This window comes from Mauremys mutica, chromosome 2 (genome assembly GCF_020497125.1).
Source record: "Mauremys mutica isolate MM-2020 ecotype Southern chromosome 2, ASM2049712v1, whole genome shotgun sequence".
Taxonomy (NCBI): Eukaryota; Metazoa; Chordata; order Testudines; family Geoemydidae; genus Mauremys; species Mauremys mutica.
In genome coordinates this window covers 295,761,598-295,784,217 of record NC_059073.1, presented here as the reverse complement: position 1 = coordinate 295,784,217, position 22,620 = coordinate 295,761,598, and the positions used below count along the sequence as shown (strand labels likewise).

At 58.3% G+C, this 22,620-nt stretch overlaps 1 pseudogene; it reads right to left on the bottom strand.

The window, feature by feature from the left end:
- Positions 1–5,987: 5,987 nt before the first annotated feature.
- Positions 5,988–22,583, bottom strand: LOC123363315 (annotated as a pseudogene).
- Between the last annotated feature and the right edge of the window lie 37 nt (positions 22,584–22,620).

The following is a 22,620-nucleotide window of genomic DNA, read 5'->3' as shown; positions in this document are numbered from 1 at the left end:
GGAATTCTTTGTAATATTTTCATGATGCCTGTGTGTGCCTCAGTTTCCTCTACATGCTGCCTTGTTACCTGGGGGTGGGAAAGGTCTGTCTGCTCTCGGGGCAGGCTGAGACACAGGTGGGAACGGCGCCTACCTGCCCGGGACCGTAGGCCCCTCATCGATGGAGCTCTTGAGGAGACAATGGGACTTTCACACCCAGCAACCATTGATTGGGACCCACCTACCCCCTGCTCCGCTGGGGGACGGAGCTGCATCTCCCCCGCTTGGGAACAAAGGACGGGGGGGTGAGGTGGGGGTTAAGTGGGGGCTCCCACTGGAAGCAGTTGGGGCTCACCTGGGAGTCTGACAAAAGAGCAGATGGCCGGACAGACAGAGCTGTAAGGTCTGAGGCCTTTTTGTGCAGCCACACTAGGACAGCAGCACCATGAATCACTCACAGCCCCACATGCCACCTAAACTGCATTAAACCAGTGTCACACCGCGCTGTGGAAAGCGATCCCAATCCGGATCCCAATCCCGTCCTAACAGCACCCGCCGCCACCAGAGAGAGAAACCGCTTCAGTGGCTAAAGAAAACCGGGTTTGATTGAATCTGTCTGGCAAGAAATCCCTCAGCAGCAGTTGTGGGTGTGAAATCTTGATGTGTATTTGCGACTTTATGGTCCCTACTCCTCCATGGTTTATCCGTCTGGTCTCGGTCTGGTTTGTGAGTGTGGCTGTTACAGAACTGATTTTGCTAGGTGTAAATCAATGAAGGTGCTGGGTAGGATTGGCTAAAGGATTGTTTGACAATATGTCAGGATGGGTTAGAGAATTGCTTAGGAATCATTTAGTGAAATGGCTGGTTAAGGTGCAGCTAAGCAGGACTCAGGTGTCACTATATAAGCTGGGGTGACGTCCAAAAGGAAGTTCTTGGGAACCAGCTCCAGGCCCCAGCCCCGAAGCTCAGAGCTGCCAGACCTCAACACCCTGCCAATGACACCGTGCAGAAGCTGGAGTCCCCCAGCTGGCCTGATCCTGACTGGCCATCAAGAAAAGTTCCTCTGCGTTCCTGGGAGCGGTGAGCACTGGTGGCTCAGCGGGTCAGGCTGTTTTGGTGACTGTTAATAAAGAGAGGATCAGGGTATTACTGTGTGAGGCTCTTTCACTGGGAAAAGGCCCTGCAGACCCGCAGAAAATGATGCCCTGAGCCCTAGGAGCTGGGAAAGGGTGGGGCTGCCTAAATGAACTGGGTCATACCCAGCGATGAGCTGCCAAAATCTTAATAACCAGTTCCCTATAAAAAGTTCTGATTTAAGGGGGGGGGGGGAGTGGGGGAGGGGCCAGGGTTGGGGGAGATATACTCATGGGGCCGGGGGCAAATTGCCCCACTTGCCCCCCCTTCCCTTGCCCACAGCTCAAACCAGCAGGACCACTCAGGAGCTCAGCTGAGCTGCCCAGCTGGTGCCGGCGGCTGGCACCGCTGCAGCTGGGGGGGAGCGGGGGAGGGGCCGGGGGAGCCTCAGCCTCCCCAGCTGGGACTCCTGGGAGCAACAGGACGGTCCGGCCCGCGGCCCAGAGTTCTTTGCCCCCCCCGGCCCTTTAACAACCGGTTCTCCACGGGGGTCTGATTTTAGCAACCGGTTCTTGGGAACCGGCTCCAGCTCCCCACTGCTCGTACCGTGACCCCCAGAAGGGTAGATGGGGGCCCTAGGGTGTGCGGGTAACAGAGCCGGACCCGAGGGTTCCCCACAGCCGGGCTGGGCTCTGGGCTGGCCAGGACGGACCCTGCTTCACCCTTCACTGCCCTGGGCTGCCCGACGGGCCCCTAGGCCGGGCGCCAGCTAATGAGTGAACCCGGCTGTGCCCGCGCTGGCTGCGGACCCCTGCGGACACTGGCCCAGGTGCCTTGCTCCTCAAGATTGCACAAGTCTCCCTCGGGCTGTGTCCGTGGGAGTCGCTGCCCGGAGCCCATGGGGGGGGGGGGGGGCTGCAGGCCCAGAGGGCCAGTGAGGCAACGTGACCCACGCTGGGGGAAGAGCGAGACCCCCTGGGGGTCTGGCACGGTGACGAGCGACCGGAGATGGTTCCAACGCTGGGGGTGCAGACCCTGTGCTGCAGCCATAACCCACCCTGCCCCACCGTGGCCAGCTGGGAGTTCTCATTCTCCGGCAGCGCGATGGCCACCGTGGCTCCCGGCAGGGCGAACGGGACATGGGCTGCAAAGCAAATACCAGTCCCACTGTTCATCAGGGTGAGCGTGCAATGAACCCCCCAGCCTGCTTGACAGCTAGACCCCCCCCCCAGCCCAGCCCCCCGGCCCTGCTCACTCCAGAGCTCTCCCTAGCCCAGCCCCTGGGAATTCAGATTGTGCACCAGGCCCTGGGCAGCCACCCAGCTTTGGGACTCCTGCTCCCTGCCTGGGCCGGAGGTCTGGCCCTGCCTGTGGGGAACCGACCCGGCCAAAGCTGATACCGGAGGAAGTGGTGTCACCTCACCCCAGGGCTGCATGTCCTGCAGCCTCAGAGCCAATCTCCCCATGCCGCCCTCCCAGGAATCCCACCCATCTCTCCCTGTCCATAGAGCCTGCAGGTCCGCCCGGCCCCCTGGCGCTAAGGGCAGCCGAGCCGGGAACGGGGCCCTGATGGACGGGGCGTCTGGCTGGGTGTGATGAACCTGCCTTGTGGAATTCCTGCACCAGGCCCCGCAGAGCAGCTGGCTCGGCCCGAGAAGAACGGCTTCCCCTCAGCCACGAGGCACAGACGGCTCCTCCCCGGCTCAGTGCCCTGCTCCCAGCTGGCTGGGTGGTGATGGTCCTGCAGCCCCAGCCGGGGAGACACCAGCCCCCATCACTGGAACCAGACTGGAAGCAAATGCAGCACAAACTGCCCCCGAAACACACACATCTGGCCAGCTCCAGCTCCTCCCAGCGCTGACCCCCACGCAGCCGGGGCCAGCCCCAGCCCCAGCCAGACACAGATGGGGGTGGGGGCAGCTGCAGCCCCTTGCTGGGAGTTTTCTGCATCTCCCATGACCCAGCCCGGCGCCAGGACCAGGCTCCCTCATTCCCCTGCTGCCATGGGAGCCTCCCAGGGTCCCCAGGACAAGCTCCGGGGCATGGTGAGGGGCCCAGGCAGACACAGCCCGGAGCAGGCTTGTGCCAGGTCTGGGCTCAGAGCGAGGATGGGGCTGTGGCTCCTGGGAACTGAGCTCCAGCCGCTGCATGCTGGGGAGGGCAGCACAGCAGCCCCCGCTGGCCGGCGAGTGCAGCCCCGGGCCGGGGCAGAGACGCTCGCTGGCTCCTGGCTGCCCAGTTACTTCCTGGGGTGTCCCTGGCTGGCTCCACAGTCCTCTGCCCAGCCCCCCAAGCAGCAGAGATGACGCTGTGGGGGAGGAGGGCAGGGGCAATGCTGCCATGGCCGGGGGCTCAGGACAGGCGAGTACTGCACCTCTCCCCCCACGGCCAGGGCCAGTCCCCGTAGCACGGGGCTGATGGTGGGCACAGCTCTGGGCAGCACCCCGGCCCCTCTGGCAGGGCAGACACAGGTGCCTGGCAAAGCCTCCCCTGCCCCCCTTTAAGAGTGGGGCCAGGTTTAGGTTGCCAGGTGTCTGGTTTTCGACTACACGTCTCGTTGAGAAGGGAAGCTGGCAGCAGTAACCAGCCTCTGCCAGGGGGCAGGAAGAGCAGCAGCAATGGCTGGCTTCTGGAGCTGGCTCCAAGAGGTGGGCTCCTGGCCCTCCACCACTGAGCCCTGATTGCCCCAGCCCTGGCCCCTCGCTGTGCCCTGATGGCAGCTCCTCCCAGCCTGGCTCTGCAGGCAGCAGCTCAGTCCCCTCCCGGGAGAGGAGTGGGCAGGGGCGGGCAGGGGGCAGAGCCAGGTTCTTCGGTTTTCTGCCATTAGAAAGTTGGGTGGGGGGTGGGGGAGCACATGGGCAGGGCACCAGGGCGATACGGAGACCCGGACCCCACCCCCAGTATGTTTTGCCTCGGCTCCCACTCGTGGGTTTCTTGCTTCTCGATTAACCCCACCTCTGAACGCCGCCTGCGCCACCGAGCTGCTGCCAGCTCCCACGGGCCCTGCCCCCAGGCGCTCCGAGGGGAAGGCGCAAGCAGAGATCTTCAGTCAGGAGACACTGAGGCAGGAGCTCACCCTGTGGAGGAGGGGACCAGGGGCTGCCAACTCTCTAATCACACAAAGCCCAACACCCTTGCCCCATCCCATGCCCCTTCTCCGAGGCCCCGCCCCTGGCCCCACCCCCACTCACTCCATCCCCCCTCCGTTGCTCACTCACCCTCACTGGGCTGGGGGTTGGGGTGAGGGCTCCGGCTGGGGGTGCGGCTCTGTGGTGGGGCTGGGGATGAGAGGTTTGGGGTGTAGGAGGGGGCTCTGGGCTGGAGCCGAGGGGTTCCGAGTGTGGGAGCAGGCTCAGGGCAGGGGGTTGAGGTGTGGGAGGGGGTGCGGGCTCCAGGAGGGAGTTTGGATGCAGGAGGGGGCTCAGGGCTGGGGGAGGGGGTGTGGACTCTGGGAGGGAGTTAGGGGGCGGAAGGGGGTTCAGAGTGCAGGCTCCAGCTATGTGGCGCTTACCTCAGGCGGCTCTGTCAAGTTATTGATTTGAACTGGGAGCACATAGAACATGGCTGCAACAAAGTCCTGTAGTGGCACCAAATCTTGTGTAAAGGGGGTCAAATGAGGTGTCTAAGACCAGGCTCTGGGTTGCTGGTTAGGATTATGCTGTCTGGGTGTGTGTATCATTTTGTAGCTGAAGTTATGAGTATTGGCTCTGTCCTGTCTGTATTTCAAACTTGTGCTCTGCTTCTGGGTGACACCCCAGACAAGTTGGTGTCAGCTCTGCCTAGCCTGCTTGATGGCCCATTAAGGACCATCAGCTACACAATTGACCCATGGAAAGAAGGCAGATACGCCTTGTGACTCAGCAAAGTACAGGGACTGGCCCATGTGACTCCAGACTCCATTTTGCTGTAATTTTCCACAGTAAGGACAAAGAGGTTCTTACACCTGGAAAAGTCTATATAAGGCTGATGCCTCATCTCCATCTTGTCTTCAATCCTGCATCTTACCTCTGGAGGGACTTTGCTACAAACTGAAGCTCTACACAAGGGACTGAATGACCCATCCCAGCGGGGGATGTTCCAGAGACTTGATTTGAACCTGCAGTTTACTCCCATCACCGCTACAAGCCTGAACTAAGAACTTTGCCATCACTGTATGTAATTGATTCCATTTAACCAATTCTAGCTCTCAGCTATATCTTTTCCCCTTTATGAATAAACCTTTAGATTTTAGAGGATTGGCAACAGCGTGATTTGTGGGTAAGATCTGACTTGTATATGGCTCTGGGGCTTGGTCCTTTGGGATCGGGAGAACCTTTTTTCTTTTACTGGGGTGTTCGTTTTCATAACCATTCATCCCCAGGACGAGTGTACTGGTGGTGATACTGGGAGACTGGAGTGTCTAAGGGAATTGCTTGTGTGACTTGTGGTTAGCCAGTGGGGTGAGACCCAAGTCCTCTCTGTCTGGCTGGTTTGGTGCCTTAGAGGTGGAGAAACCCCAGCCTAGGGCTGTAACTGCCCTGTTTAAGCAATTGGTCCTGAACTGGCACCTCAGTTGGGCCCCGCCAGAACCAGCATTGTTACAGGTTCCCAGTCAGCTGTGCAGTGGGGCTAAGGTCGGTTCCCTGCCTGCCCTGGCTCTGTGCAGCTCCCGGAAGCAGCTGGCCAATGGGAGCTGCGGAGCCAGCGTTCGTGGTGGGAGCAGTGCGCAGAGCCTCCCTGGCTACCCTTGTGCCTAGGGGCCACAGGAACGTGCTGGCCGCTTCCGGGAGCCACGCAGAGCCAGGGCAGGCAGGGAGCCTGCCTTAGCCCCACTCCACCGCCAGCCGGATGTTTAACAGCCCAGTCAGCAGGGTCCCTTTTCGACCCAGCCTGGCAACCCTACTGAGTCCTTACGCAGGGTCAGCTGTCAGCAGGAGTTGGTGTGGGGCGTGCGCCAGGCCGGGCCCTGGCCTGTGTCATGTCCTCTGGCGGCCAGAGGCTAACACACAAAGCCAGGCAGGCCAGGGTGTGGGGAACGGTTTATTTCAGAGCACACTGAAGTTAGTGTGGGGCACAATGCCCAAGGCTCGGGGAGGGGCTGAGTCCAGTCACACCAGCCTGCAGTGGAGCACACAGCAGGCAAGCCCAGCCCAGCCCAGCCCTGTGGCTAGCACGTCCCGTGGTCAGACGCTCCCTCCGTGCCCTGTGCTCCAAGCCACTCCCTGGCGAGAGCGAGGGCTGGGTGTGGAGGGCAGCACGTGGCTTTCCCTGGCCCAGCTGCCTGCTCTGCGCTAGCTCCGGCAGGCACTGGGCAATGGGTCCGCTGGTGGATGATAAGGAAGCCATGCTTCTTGAATCCTTTGCCGCACTCGGCACACACGAAGGGCTGGTCAGCCGTGTGGGCTCTCTCCCTCTCCCGCCGCCTGGCTGCCGGCGGCCCCCGTGGCTCCTCCTGCTGCCTGTCGTGGGTGATCTGGTGCATGATGAGGTTGGTGCTGCAGGTGAAGCTCTTGCTGCACTGTGGGCAGGGGTAGGGGCGCTCGCCCGTGTGCATGCGCTGGTGGATCAGTAGGTTGGTCTTGTACTTGAAATGCCGGCCGCAGTCGGAGCAGGGGAAGGGGCGCTCGCCCGTGTGCGTGCGCTGGTGGATGGCCAGGCTCGACTTGTAGCGGAAGCGCCGGCCGCACTCAGAGCAGAGGAAGGGGCTCTCCTTGCTGTGCACGCGCTGGTGCACCGTCAGGTCTCGCTTCTGCAGGAAACTCTTGCTGCACTCGGCACACGTGTAGGGCCGCACGCGGGTGTGCACGCGTTGGTGCACCACCAGGTAGGTCTTGTTCTTGAAGCTCTTCCTGCAGGAGGGGCACATGAAGGGGCGCTCGCCCGTGTGGGCACGCAGGTGCACCCCCAGGCTGGTCTTGTAGCTGAAGGTGCGGCCACACTGTGGGCAGACGTAGGGCTTCTGCAGCGTCTCCCCGCTGTGCACGCGCTGGTGCAGCATGAAGCTGTTGGGGCAGGAGAAGCTCTGGCCGCACTCCGTGCAAATCAGCAGCACTTTCTGCTCATGGGTCTGCTTGTGGGCCAGCAGCTCGGCCTGCTGGTGGAAGCTCTCCCCACACTTTGTGCACTCATGGTCCTGCTCCACCTTCACCTCCCCAGGCAGAGGGAGCCAGCACATGTCGAACGCGAACGCCTCCTCCGACGGCTCCTCTTTGACTGGCTGGTCTGCAGCAGCTATGGGGACAGAGCCAGGAATGAGCTCCTGGGACGCCAGCTCCCCAACTGCTGGGGCTGAGCCACTCGAGTCCCACGGATCCTGGCACCCTCTGTGCAGGAATAACTGTACGCACGTGTGTGCCTGCACGGAGAGACCCCAGGAGAAAAATTCCTGATCCTACCTAGTTCTTATTGGCACTTTCCAACCCTTGTACAAAGCCGTACCCTTAGCCCCTTTCCCAGACTGGAAAGGAAGGCAGAGGGAGATGACTTGTCCAAAGCAGAGCTGGGAACAGACGCTACATCTCCCAAGTCCCAGTCCAGTGCTCTGGCCGCTAGGTCTCACCCAGGTCAGTTTCATCTAGTCTAGAGCACAAAGTCGAACTTACTGCACGGCTCCACTCTGGGGCAGAGTTAAGGCTCTCTGGGTGCCCCTACATTAGCATGCTCGGATTTCAGGTTAAACTTAAGACAGTTTCCTGAGTTTGTAGTACCTGGTGTGGGGAGAACGGCGCCGTGCCAGGGGTGGATTTCACCCTGCATTACAGACACATGCTCTCAAGCTGAGCTCCAGCTTAATGCAGGTTTTCTCTGGGGATGTAACAGCATTTTCCATGCCTGCACTGAGAGCTCTGGGACACACCCTGCACGTGATGGCTCCAGCAGAGCCAGCCCCGGGTCGACACACTGGGGCCGGAGGAGTGCCTGCACATGCACAGACAGAGGTGGCTCATGGCACGTCACACCCAGCAGAAATCACACAGCGCACAAGGCACCCATGTTCTCCGATGCATTGCCACTAACTGGGCACAGGCTGGCCCTCTGGGGTGCCAAGTACCCCAACTCCCAATGAAGCCCACAAGGGACAAGGGTGCCCAGCAGGACGAGGCCCCGTGTGATCCCTCTGCACTGGGGGGTGTCACCCTTTCCGAAGCAGCAGGCAGGTGCTTTTCCTGCGCCCTGCCCCATGCCCAGCTCCGTGCGAGGGACCGGCCGTACCTGCCAGAGCCTTGACTGCTCTCACTCTCTCCTTGGATAGCTCGTAGTAGTGGCGCCGCGCTGCGCGTTTCTCACGTGCACTGACGTGGCCTCTCTGTCGCATGGCTGCAGCTGGGCGTTATAGTGCAGCGTGGGAACAGCAGAAAGCAAAGCGCCCCAGCCCCCAAGCAGCAGCTAGGAGACTCCCTGACATGGCAGGCTGGGGCAGCCTGTGGTTCCTGGGCAGCTTTCGGCCTCGCTGAGCATCCTGTAAACGAACCAAACATTCCCAATGATCCCTTACGCCAGAGCCAAGCAGCCATGAACTGGCCCCCCTTCAGCACACGATGGGCTCCGAGGATGGGGAGCTAACCGCTGCAGTCTGCTCCGCCTGGCTGCTGTAGCAGGGGAACGGGTTACTGGGAGCAAGGACTGTGGTTGGGCAGGCTTGCTTTGAGTTGCTCCCTTCGGAAGCTTGGATCCAGCAGGCCTGGCTCTCCCCTGCTCCTGAAGGGTCTCAGCTGCCTGCCTCCTCTGCACCCCACAGAGTGTGTGAGGGCTGCTGGCTCCCTCACTCCTAGAATCTCCACACTCTGTGCCTTCCTGGTACAAACCGCTTGGAAGGGAGGAGGAGGCCTGGGTTGTGTCGCACACCTACACTCTGCAGGCAGGGCTGGATTAAGGCATAGGCAGTACATGCCTGGTTCCTGGAGTGTCACGCTGGCATCAGAATCATGGCTGGTGGTTTGTGTGTTTGGCTGTTTTTTTAAATTGTGTTCCTAGCCCTCACTGTTGTGAAGAAAAGCTTGAAACCATGAAGCGAGTAAGTGGTCCCAATGTCTGCCTGCGCCTGCAGACAGCCTCCATCGGGGGAGGAGTCGCTGACGCGTGCTGGGGAGGGACCCATGGGCCTCACCACCACCACCAGGGCTGATCAGACTCCTGCTGACGGGCTTGGACCAGGGCTTCTTGTCTATGAGGGGCTCCCAAGAGGGCCCCGGAGTGCCTTAAGCCAGCCCCATCGGTGTGGGAATGTCAATCAGGGTGGCAAGGACTAAGGGACCTAATTGCATGGTTGCTGCCTTACTGGCTCCAGGGGCTGTGGGCTTTGTGGCACTCAGGCAGGGTTTTGAAAGGACTCCGGCATTCTCCTAGTGCAGCAAACGGCGATGGGTTTTATGTGAAGGGGATTCTCCATCTTCCTCCAATAACAAGACACCGTCTACTCATCCAACAACATTTCCCCCCTATGTAAAGATGTTACAAGCTGCTTCGTGTTGCCTCCCACTGGTGGCAAACTCTCCAGAGCAGGCGTGGGGTGCTTGGAATCAGACACCCCGTATCCCGGGGAGGCCCTGATCTGTACTGAAGAGTTATATAGGATGCTCACACCCTGCTGCAGAGCACCATCTTGGCCAGTTACACATACCCACAACAATGCTACTTGAACCCGTAACACGGTGGAGTTAAAGGCACAGAAGTTTTCACTAACAATACAGAAAGACCAGGGAGGGAAAGGAGTTATTTAAGTTAGGCGCCAATGTGGACACAAGAATAAATGGACACTAACTGGCCAGCAATAAGTTTAGACTTGAAATCAGGCAAAGGTTTCAAACCATCAGAGGAGTGAAGTTCGGAACAGCCTCCCAAGGGGAGCACTGAGGGGATGGTATGGCGAGCTGCCTACAATGGCATGGAGCCGATCTGCAACTGCTAGCAGCGAATATCTCCAACGGCCGGTTGGGACACGAGATGGGGAAGGCTGAGTTACTACAGAGAATTCTCTCCCAGGTATCTGGCTGGTGGGTCTTGCTCACATGCTCAGGGCCTAACAGTATTTAGGGTCAGGAAGGAATTCTCCCCCAGGTCAGATTAGCAGAGACCCTGGGGGGGTTTCACCTTCCTCTGCAGCATGGGACTCAGGTCACTTGCAGGTTTAAACTAGTGTACATGGTGGATTCTCTGTAACTTGAAGTCTTTAAATCATGATGTGAGGATGTCCGTAACTCAGCCAGAGGTGAGGGGTCTATTACAGGAGTTGGGGGGTGGGGTGGGGTGGGGTTCTCTGGCCTGCAATGTTCAGGTCAGAGTAGATGAGCATGATGGTCCCTTCTGGCCTTAAAGTCTATGAGAAGCGTCAGGAGTATTCCCTGAATTGCTGTTTGCCATCTGCAGTGACCACACTGACTTTACCTGAACATAACACGCTGCCTTCCAATTTAATCAAAATTCTTCCGAACTTCAGCTCCAAGCGACACACAGCTCTTTCCCCAGAGCTAGTATTTGCTGTGGACGATCCCCACTTTGCAGGGCCTGCACTGAGCCAGGTCTCTGCAGCCACATGGCACTGACGCTGCAGGCTGGCTCTCACCGCACTCGCCCAGGGTGCCTGTAGTGGGTCATCTCAGGGCTCCCTGCGGAGCAGGCGGGGGCTCAACCCCTGCACCTGTCGCCCTTGGTGCCCCTGGAGCCGGGCCGGCGTGGGCGGTGGGGCCCTGGGGGGACACAGAACTGGGCCCGGGAGACGCTGCACGGGGGGGAGCGCCGGGATGGCTCCAGGATAGCGCCTTGCGGGGAGAGCCAGGGCGCCTCCGAGTGACCAGCTGGAGCCCTGCCCCGCCTGCACCGTCCCCATGGCAACGCCCCGGGCCTCCCCTCACCTGAGCGCCTCCCGTCCCCATGGCAACGCCTCACGCACCTCCCCGTCCCCATGGCAACGCCCCGGGCCTCCCCTCACCTGAGCGCCTCCCGTCCCCATGGCAACGCCCCGGGCCTCCCCTCACCTGAGCGCCTCCCGTCCCCATGGCAACGCCCCGGGCCTCCCCTCACCTGAGCGCCTCCTCGTCCCCATGGCAACGCCCCGGGCCTCCCCTCACCTGAGCGCCTCCCGTCCCCATGGCAACGCCCCAGGCGTCCCCTCACCTGAGCGCCTCCCGTCCCCATGGCAACGCCCCAGGCGTCCCCTCACCTGAGCGCCTCCCGTCCCCATGGCAACGCCCCGGGGCAGCGCTCTCCCTCAGGGTTCCCCAGCGCTCGCGCAGGGTCGGAGTCGGAGCGCGCTGAGCTCCGCCCCGCAAACCAACCTCTCCCCGCCGCCCGCTCGGATCCCACGCGGCCAGCGGCGGGCTCGGGCCTCTCAACCCGCCGGGGGGGGGGGGGCCCTCTAGCCCTCACAGCCCCGCTCTATGGCTCGGGGCCGCTCTGCTCCGCGGCGGAGGCCGCGCTCTATGGCAGGTCCCTGCGGAGGGGGGGGGCAGCGCCACGGGCCCGCCCCCTTGGGAACGAGGCACCGAGACGTCGTGGGGCACGTGGGGCTCAGGGCCCAGCGCTGCCCGGTGGGGGGGGTCGGGCTCAGCCTCGACTCACTTGTAAAGGCGGGTTCAGTGGGAGCGAAGTTCCGGGGGGGGCCGTGTCTGCACCACGCAGGGACCAAGGCAGCGGGGGAGGGCACGAGAGTTACCCCGCGCCCCCCGCTGCTGCCCCCCCCGCGGGGCCCCGCCCCCCCCGCTGCTGCCCTACACCCCCCCAGCCCCCACCCCCGCGGGGCCCCGCACCCCCCCAGCCCCCACCCCCCCGCTGCTGCCCTACACCCCCCCAGCCCCCACCCCCGCGGGGCCCTGCCGGACGGGCTCTCCCCGCAGGGGACGGGGCGTAGCTGGGGGGGTCCGTGTCTGCACCACGCAGGGACCAAGGCAGCGGGGGAGGGCACGAGAGTTACCCCGCGCCCCCCGCTGCTGCCGCCACCGCGGGGCCGCGGCCCCCCCGATGCTGCCCTACTCCCCCCCAGCCCCCCCCCCCCCGGGGCCCCGCACCCCCCCAGCCCCCACCCCCCCGCTGCTGCCCTACACCCCCCCAGCCCCCACCCCCGCGGGGCCCTGCCGGACGGGCTCTCCCCGCAGGGGACGGGGCGTAGCTGGGGGGGTCCGTGTCTGCACCATGCAGGGACCAAGGCAGCGGGGGAGGGCACGAGAGTTACCCCGCGCCCCCCCACAGGGCCCTGCCGGACGGGCTCTCCCCGCAGGGGACGGGGCGTAGCTGGGGGGACGAGAGCTGGAAATACCAGATTGGGAGTTACCGGAGGGAGGGACCCAGCCGCTAACGAGCTCCTGGGCCGGGACCAAGGCTCCTAGACACTATAGCAATAGCAATTAGTAATAGTCACCATCCCAGACAGAGCTGCCCCTCTTTGGAACATCACCAATAACAGCACAGCTCACACTCATGCTTCTGCAAATATCCGAATCCCGTCGTCAGGGATCTCTCTTACCCCAGACGGCTCAGGTTTCGTTGTCCAACCGCAAAGAGACAGGCAACGACCAGCAAGAATCTCACTATCAAGTTCTTTATTGTAGCAAACTCATCACCGTCCTCACCCTGCAGAGGCACCCGCGCGTTGCTCTCCTGCCTGTCTCGGTGAGTCTCTTGCGGTCATTCTGCCACTTACTTCTGCTCAGACGGGTAGAATGAGACTGCAATGTCCTCCAAGGGCACCAGCACCTGCCCCAGAGCGGGGTCAGCTCAACGCCTAGTGCCCTGGGCCCAGCAGGCTTGGGCTCTGTGCAGGGGAGGGGAGCAGAGAGACCAGCAGGTCCCCGTCCCAGCCATCTTAGGGACTATGTGGGGTAGGGGTGTGTGATGCACCTGCAGAAGCCCGGGCCACAGCTCAAACCCCACCCCCTCATCCATGGATCCCCCAACCCAGCTGCCCGGCTAAAGCCCCAATCTATGACTGTACAAGGGACAGTAGCTGAGCAACTAAATAACAGTGACCCCAATATAATTAGGTTCAACATCCTATGGCACTAAGCTACCTAAAAATGACACGGTGACACTAAACTTTAGAAAGAGAGACTGCAATAAAAAGGTCAGTCGGAGGCAACAAATGACCGTTAGATCATCTAGTCTGACCTGTATAGCACACGCCATAGAATTTCACTCACTCACCCCCATGCTGAGCCCAGGCGTTGGTGTTTGGCTACATTGTCCTCTGGAAGGAATCCAGTCTGGACTGGACGACATCGAGATGGAGAATCCATCACTTTCATTGGTAGTTTGTTCCAGTGGTTAGTCACCCTCACTGTTAAATTTGTGTTGAATTTGCCTGGCTCTACATTCCTGTCATTGGTTCTTGTTCTGCCTTTCTGCGCTAGATGAAAGAGCCCTTCAGTATGTGAGATTTTGTCTCTGTGTAGATCTTTACGTTCAAGCCTACAGCGTAATCTTTTTGTTAAACTGCACAGGCTGAGCTCTTAAGGGATTTTTCCCAGCCCCTGAACCACTAATGACTACTTCTTGTAGAGTGTAAATGGGAAATTAGATGGGTGACCCAAACTCGCCTTCTTGAACCAAAGTACTGTATAATATCGGCCACTTGGGCTGGGCCATCACACAAGAGGGGAAGATGATTCTCAACTCTCCCCAGCAATTTGATCCAGGAACAAAGAACAACATAACAGAAAAAGGATTTTAAAGCAATAAGGAGCCTACACATCTCTCACCCAAAGCCTCATCGCACCGGGATGGAAGGCCAGGCTTCTTCAGTGACACACACAAACATCTGTTTGGCAGGCAGAGACTTTTTAATGTCCTTCTGATCAATGGGTTCCTAATGTTGGCAAAACAAAGGAAGCAGGAGCTTCCCACTTAGCAGGTCAGGTGCTGTCTCTTTACCACTGAAGTGTCTTCTGTGAGGTATCTTATCTCCAGTCTTTGGTCTTCCTGCTGGTTTTCCCAACAGGACTTGATTGAATCTGGGCCAGCTGTAAACGGTCTCAGTGTAGTGAATATCACCACAGCCACGTCACATACAGTATTCATCAACTCCGGAGCAGTCCTAAATCCTTCACAACTACAGTAACTCCTCACTTAACGTTGTAGCTCTGTTCCTGAAAAATGCAGCTTTAAGTGAAATAATGTTAAACGAATCCAATTTTCCCATAAGATTTAATGTAAATGCGGGGGGTTAGGGTCCAAGGAAATTTTGGGGGGGCAGACAAAAGGCATTAGATACTGTATGGTACTGTACTGTGCTTGGGAAGTGCCCCTGGCTTACCCCACACAGGCACAACCCACTGCAGGCAAGGACACTAGGAAGCACCTTTGCAGCAGCAGCAGCAGCACCGGCACCGGCAGCTTCCTTGGAGAAGAACAGGTGCCGACTTTGCCAGGAATGCTCCAGGCCCACCTCTTCCCACCCCCACTCCACCTCCTCTCCGGAGCAGCCACATCCCTCCCCCAAAGTCTTAAGTGCAACACGGTGCTTCCCCGTTCCTGACCCTCCCTCCCAGAAAGTCCTAAGCGCGAAGTGCTGGGAGGGGGGGGGGGAGGAGCGGAGAAGCCCTGCATCTCCACTCCTCCCCCACCTCCCAAAAGTCCTAAGCGCTGCGTGGGGGGGAGGCGGAGAAGCAGAACTTGTGCAATGCTCCCTTGTAAAGTCGCTGCTCTTCCACAGCATCTTACAAGCAGGCAGCCAAACGATGTTATAAGGGAGCATTGCACAACTTTAAACGAGCATGTTCCCTAATTGAGCAGGGACGTAACACTGAAACAACGTTAAGCAGGATGATGTTAAATGAGGAGTTACCGTATTGCAGGTGGTATGTAAAAGGGAAACCAGAAGGGTCAGAAAATTTTTTGAAGAGCCAAAAGCTAAAGGTATAAAAATAAATAAGATTCTTTAAGTATATCAATAGGATGAAGCCTGCAAAAGAATCGGTCCACTGAATGAGCAGGGGCTAAAAAGGTGAATTAAGGAAGAGGAGGACAGTAGAACACCTGGAAGATCATGATATGACAGGAAAATCATGCCTTACCACTCTACTAGAATTCTTTGAATACAGTAGTAAATTAGTGGATAAAGTGAAATGAATTCATGTAATTTAGACATTCAAAAGGCTTCTAGCCAGGTCCTGCATAAAAGGCTATTCGAGAAACTAAGTCATCATGAGGGGAAAGGCCAAAGTATTGTCAGGGATCAAAAACTGAGTAAGAGACAAGAAAAAAAAAAAGGACTAAATAGTCAGTTTTCATCACGGCAGAAGGTAACAGCCAGGCCGCAAGGTGCTCTACCAGGTCTCGTGTTGGAGAGTAGTTACGAATGGTCTGGGAAGCGTGGCAAGTCGCGAGGTAGCAACATTTGCAGACGACACAAGGTTATTTGGGTTAGTCACATCTTGAGAAGACTCTGAAGAACTTGGAGAGACATAAACAAGCTGGGTGAGTGGGCAACACCATGGCAAATGGAGTTTAATGTCGATAAATGCAAAGTAGTGCACATTGGAGGGGAAAAAATGAACTCTCTGTACACCTGACAGGCCTCTAAATTAGCTGTAATCAAAAGGGACCTAGATGTCATTGTAGACGGCTCAATGAAGACCTCAGTTTAATGCCCAGCTGCGATCCACAAGTCAACCAAAACATTTGGATGCATAAGAAACGGAGAAAAATATGGAAAAATATTCCAATGCCTTTATATAAATCAATGGTGCAGCCTCATCTGGATCCTGCGCCCGGCACTGGGCCCCCATCCCAGAACTAGAGAATGATCAAGGGTCTGAAAATTCTCTTCTGAAGAGAAACGGAAAAGACTGGACTCGTTCCCTTCGAAAAGGGATGAATAGGAGAGGGAGCATGACAAGTCTATAAAATAATGAATGGGATGGAGAAGGCAGGTTGGGAATGTAGGAGAAAGAGAGAGCCTGAGACATGAGGCCTGGTGTAAGGCCTTAGGCCTGAACTGAAGTAGTCAGGCCCTGCTGATAGAAAGCAAAGTGCGAAGTTAGCAAAAGTCAGGCTGTGACAGAAGTCAGGCCCTGCTATAAAACACGTCTGCTTGCAAGTTCACCGAACCTGGCAAGAACAGGGCTGGTATTGCAAAACCACACACACATTCCTAAGTACTAGGCACAAGACACTCACGCAAGCACCTTCCAGAAGGGTGGGACCAGCAGCTCCTGATACAGGGTTGTGGTGTAAACGCATTCCCTTAAGATGATACAAGGACACACTGACCCCTCCTAAAGAGAAGGACAGGGTGATGGGCAGAAACGTTTGCTGTACAAAGTAAAGCGCAGTCACTAACCACGTCGGAGGGGCCGTGAGTAACTGGTTTGTATCAGTGTATGAAAGAAGGGTCACAGAGGGGGTGTCTTTCGCCAGCCGAGGGGGGAATGGAAAGTCCTGCCGCTCACTGAGCTGCTCCACTGTTACGGGCATACATGTGCTAGTGTACCTGTAGACACTGATCCGGGGAGCTAGGACCATGCTTCATCGACAATAAACCTGGCTGGGTGCCTTTGCCACAAACCGAGTCTTGTGCTCTGTGTGGGCAGTTCCATGGTGGTGTCCTGGGTCGCTAGCTGCACAGAGCTGGGACACACGCAGCCAACAGCTAACAACGGGGAACGTCTGTTCTCCCTTTGTCATAACATAACAAGGGACATTCAAAGGAATTAAAAAGTGGCAAACTGATAAAAAGGAAAGACTTTCACACAGGGTGCAATTAAACTGTGGAACTCATCACTGCAGGACGCTGTTAAGGGCAAGAATTTAGAAAAGGTTAAAAACATTTATTGAACAAAGATCTCCAGAGTTATAATTAATGCTAACAGATATTTTGAAGGGATATTAAACCTTGTACTTTAGGGTTTAAGCAACTTTCTAATGATTAGGAGGAGACCTACTATTGGCCAGGAGTAGGGGGGCAGATTATCCTACATTTGCCTAGTGTGCAATTCTTACACCTTCCTCCGATGCATCTGGTGCTGCTCACTGTCAGAGCAGCCGGGCTGGCGGGACCCTGGGTCTGATCCCTGCGTCAGTGGGAGGCTTGCTGGAGTACAGGCTGGGAAAGCCCTTCCAGATTCGGGCTGGCACACGCGAGCTGCTTCCACCAGAGGTGTTTTTGCAGCGTCCCCTTGACAGTGAAGCCCCTTCCACACTCAGTGCACGTGAAGGGCCGCTCCCCCGTGTGGATCCGCTGGTGCATTTTGAGGTTGCCGTTGGTGGTGAAGCTTTTCCTCGCACTGGGTGCAGGTGAATGGCCGCTCCCCCGTGTGCACTCGCTGGTGCGTCAGGAGGTTTCCTGGCTGCGTGAAGCATTTCCCACACTGGCTGCACATGTATGAGCGCTCCCTGGTGTGGATCCTCTGGTGCATCGTGAGGTCCCTGCTGGAGACAAAGCTCTCCTTGCATTCAGCACATGCAAAGCGCCTCTCACGCACATGGCTTTTCTGGTGCATGCTGAGCGTGCCCTTCTTGGCGAAGCTCTTCCCGCACTGAGAGCAGGCGAACGGGCGCTCCCCCGTGTGGCGCCGCTGGTGCAGTTTGAGGTTGTCTTTCCTGGTGAAACATTTCCCACACTCAGTGCACAGAAACGGCCACTCCCTGCCATGCACCCTGCCATGCACCTTCAGAACAGCCTTGCTGATGAAGCGCTTCCCGCATTCGGGGCAGGGGAACGGATGTTCTCCCGTGTGCAGCCTCTTGTGCACTTTCAGAAATTCGTTCTGAACGAAGCCCTGGCCGCACTCGGTGCACACGAAGGGCCGCTCCCCGCAGTGCAGGCGCTGGTGCATTTTGAGGGTGGCCTTGGCGGTGAAGCCCTGGCCGCACTCGGTGCACACGAAGGGCTGCTCCCCGCGGTGCAGGCGCTGGTGCATTTTGAGGGTGGCCTTGGCGGTGAAGCCCTGGCCGCACTCGGTGCACACGAAGGGCCGCTCCCCCGTGTGGATCTGCTGGTGCATTTTGAGGGTGGCCTTGGCGGTGAAGCTTTTCCCGCACTGGCTGCAGGGAAACAGCCCCTCCCCCGTGTGCACTCGCTGGTGTATTTTGAGGCTGCCCTTCGTCGCCCAGCTCCTTCCGCATTCAGGGCATGTGAATGGTTTCCTCCCTGTGGGCTCTCCCTGCTGGGCAGCCGGGTGTGTCTGATCCTGCTGGCTGTCTCCATGTCTCTGCTCTGCATCCTGTCTCTGGAGCAGTGTTTTCTGGGGCCTGGGGAGGGGCAGGAGTTTTTCTTGCATGACATTTCTCTGCTGCTTTTGTGATTTGCTCTGACTCTTGCATCTTTGCTTTTTCCTTGAGTGCTGGTGGAGGTCCCCTCCAGTCTGTCCTGGGGATGTCTTGGGAAGATCCAGGGTTCTAGTACCTTCCTCATCGTCATCCTTCATCTCACCATCTGTTGCAGAGAGAAAAGCCCTGGTGTTATCTCCTGAGCTAGTGACCAAGGGAAACTCCAAGGCACACGTGTAGGGCCGCACGCGGGTGTGCACGCGTTGGTGCACCACCAGGTAGGTCTTGTTCTTGAAGCTCTTCCTGCAGGAGGGGCACATGAAGGGGCGCTCGCCCGTGTGGGCACGCAGGTGCACCCCCAGGCTGGTCTTGTAGCTGAAGGTGCGGCCACACTGTGGGCAGACGTAGGGCTTCTGCAGCGTCTCCCCGCTGTGCACGCGCTGGTGCAGCATGAAGCTGTTGGGGCAGGAGAAGCTCTGGCCGCACTCCGTGCAAATCAGCAGCACTTTCTGCTCATGGGTCTGCTTGTGGGCCAGCAGCTCGGCCTGCTGGTGGAAGCTCTCCCCACACTTTGTGCACTCATGGTCCTGCTCCACCTTCACCTCCCCAGGCAGAGGGAGCCAGCACATGTCGAACGCGAACGCCTCCTCCGACGGCTCCTCTTTGACTGGCTGGTCTGCAGCAGCTATGGGGACAGAGCCAGGAATGAGCTCCTGGGACGCCAGCTCCCCAACTGCTGGGGCTGAGCCACTCGAGTCCCACGGATCCTGGCACCCTCTGTGCAGGAATAACTGTACGCACGTGTGTGCCTGCACGGAGAGACCCCAGGAGAAAAATTCCTGATCCTACCTAGTTCTTATTGGCACTTTCCAACCCTTGTACAAAGCCGTACCCTTAGCCCCTTTCCCAGACTGGAAAGGAAGGCAGAGGGAGATGACTTGTCCAAAGCAGAGCTGGGAACAGACGCTACATCTCCCAAGTCCCAGTCCAGTGCTCTGGCCGCTAGGTCTCACCCAGGTCAGTTTCATCTAGTCTAGAGCACAAAGTCGAACTTACTGCACGGCTCCACTCTGGGGCAGAGTTAAGGCTCTCTGGGTGCCCCTACATTAGCATGCTCGGATTTCAGGTTAAACTTAAGACAGTTTCCTGAGTTTGTAGTACCTGGTGTGGGGAGAACGGCGCCGTGCCAGGGGTGGATTTCACCCTGCATTACAGACACATGCTCTCAAGCTGAGCTCCAGCTTAATGCAGGTTTTCTCTGGGGATGTAACAGCATTTTCCATGCCTGCACTGAGAGCTCTGGGACACACCCTGCACGTGATGGCTCCAGCAGAGCCAGCCCCGGGTCGACACACTGGGGCCGGAGGAGTGCCTGCACATGCACAGACAGAGGTGGCTCATGGCACGTCACACCCAGCAGAAATCACACAGCGCACAAGGCACCCATGTTCTCCGATGCATTGCCACTAACTGGGCACAGGCTGGCCCTCTGGGGTGCCAAGTACCCCAACTCCCAATGAAGCCCACAAGGGACAAGGGTGCCCAGCAGGACGAGGCCCCGTGTGATCCCTCTGCACTGGGGGGTGTCACCCTTTCCGAAGCAGCAGGCAGGTGCTTTTCCTGCGCCCTGCCCCATGCCCAGCTCCGTGCGAGGGACCGGCCGTACCTGCCAGAGCCTTGACTGCTCTCACTCTCTCCTTGGATAGCTCGTAGTAGTGGCGCCGCGCTGCGCGTTTCTCACGTGCACTGACGTGGCCTCTCTGTCGCATGGCTGCAGCTGGGCGTTATAGTGCAGCGTGGGAACAGCAGAAAGCAAAGCGCCCCAGCCCCCAAGCAGCAGCTAGGAGACTCCCTGACATGGCAGGCTGGGGCAGCCTGTGGTTCCTGGGCAGCTTTCGGCCTCGCTGAGCATCCTGTAAACGAACCAAACATTCCCAATGATCCCTTACGCCAGAGCCAAGCAGCCATGAACTGGCCCCCCTTCAGCACACGATGGGCTCCGAGGATGGGGAGCTAACCGCTGCAGTCTGCTCCGCCTGGCTGCTGTAGCAGGGGAACGGGTTACTGGGAGCAAGGACTGTGGTTGGGCAGGCTTGCTTTGAGTTGCTCCCTTCGGAAGCTTGGATCCAGCAGGCCTGGCTCTCCCCTGCTCCTGAAGGGTCTCAGCTGCCTGCCTCCTCTGCACCCCACAGAGTGTGTGAGGGCTGCTGGCTCCCTCACTCCTAGAATCTCCACACTCTGTGCCTTCCTGGTACAAACCGCTTGGAAGGGAGGAGGAGGCCTGGGTTGTGTCGCACACCTACACTCTGCAGGCAGGGCTGGATTAAGGCATAGGCAGTACATGCCTGGTTCCTGGAGTGTCACGCTGGCATCAGAATCATGGCTGGTGGTTTGTGTGTTTGGCTGTTTTTTTAAATTGTGTTCCTAGCCCTCACTGTTGTGAAGAAAAGCTTGAAACCATGAAGCGAGTAAGTGGTCCCAATGTCTGCCTGCGCCTGCAGACAGCCTCCATCGGGGGAGGAGTCGCTGACGCGTGCTGGGGAGGGACCCATGGGCCTCACCACCACCACCAGGGCTGATCAGACTCCTGCTGACGGGCTTGGACCAGGGCTTCTTGTCTATGAGGGGCTCCCAAGAGGGCCCCGGAGTGCCTTAAGCCAGCCCCATCGGTGTGGGAATGTCAATCAGGGTGGCAAGGACTAAGGGACCTAATTGCATGGTTGCTGCCTTACTGGCTCCAGGGGCTGTGGGCTTTGTGGCACTCAGGCAGGGTTTTGAAAGGACTCCGGCATTCTCCTAGTGCAGCAAACGGCGATGGGTTTTATGTGAAGGGGATTCTCCATCTTCCTCCAATAACAAGACACCGTCTACTCATCCAACAACATTTCCCCCCTATGTAAAGATGTTACAAGCTGCTTCGTGTTGCCTCCCACTGGTGGCAAACTCTCCAGAGCAGGCGTGGGGTGCTTGGAATCAGACACCCCGTATCCCGGGGAGGCCCTGATCTGTACTGAAGAGTTATATAGGATGCTCACACCCTGCTGCAGAGCACCATCTTGGCCAGTTACACATACCCACAACAATGCTACTTGAACCCGTAACACGGTGGAGTTAAAGGCACAGAAGTTTTCACTAACAATACAGAAAGACCAGGGAGGGAAAGGAGTTATTTAAGTTAGGCGCCAATGTGGACACAAGAATAAATGGACACTAACTGGCCAGCAATAAGTTTAGACTTGAAATCAGGCAAAGGTTTCAAACCATCAGAGGAGTGAAGTTCGGAACAGCCTCCCAAGGGGAGCACTGAGGGGATGGTATGGCGAGCTGCCTACAATGGCATGGAGCCGATCTGCAACTGCTAGCAGCGAATATCTCCAACGGCCGGTTGGGACACGAGATGGGGAAGGCTGAGTTACTACAGAGAATTCTCTCCCAGGTATCTGGCTGGTGGGTCTTGCTCACATGCTCAGGGCCTAACAGTATTTAGGGTCAGGAAGGAATTCTCCCCCAGGTCAGATTAGCAGAGACCCTGGGGGGGTTTCACCTTCCTCTGCAGCATGGGACTCAGGTCACTTGCAGGTTTAAACTAGTGTACATGGTGGATTCTCTGTAACTTGAAGTCTTTAAATCATGATGTGAGGATGTCCGTAACTCAGCCAGAGGTGAGGGGTCTATTACAGGAGTTGGGGGGTGGGGTGGGGTGGGGTTCTCTGGCCTGCAATGTTCAGGTCAGAGTAGATGAGCATGATGGTCCCTTCTGGCCTTAAAGTCTATGAGAAGCGTCAGGAGTATTCCCTGAATTGCTGTTTGCCATCTGCAGTGACCACACTGACTTTACCTGAACATAACACGCTGCCTTCCAATTTAATCAAAATTCTTCCGAACTTCAGCTCCAAGCGACACACAGCTCTTTCCCCAGAGCTAGTATTTGCTGTGGACGATCCCCACTTTGCAGGGCCTGCACTGAGCCAGGTCTCTGCAGCCACATGGCACTGACGCTGCAGGCTGGCTCTCACCGCACTCGCCCAGGGTGCCTGTAGTGGGTCATCTCAGGGCTCCCTGCGGAGCAGGCGGGGGCTCAACCCCTGCACCTGTCGCCCTTGGTGCCCCTGGAGCCGGGCCGGCGTGGGCGGTGGGGCCCTGGGGGGACACAGAACTGGGCCCGGGAGACGCTGCACGGGGGGGAGCGCCGGGATGGCTCCAGGATAGCGCCTTGCGGGGAGAGCCAGGGCGCCTCCGAGTGACCAGCTGGAGCCCTGCCCCGCCTGCACCGTCCCCATGGCAACGCCCCGGGCCTCCCCTCACCTGAGCGCCTCCCGTCCCCATGGCAACGCCTCACGCACCTCCCCGTCCCCATGGCAACGCCCCGGGCCTCCCCTCACCTGAGCG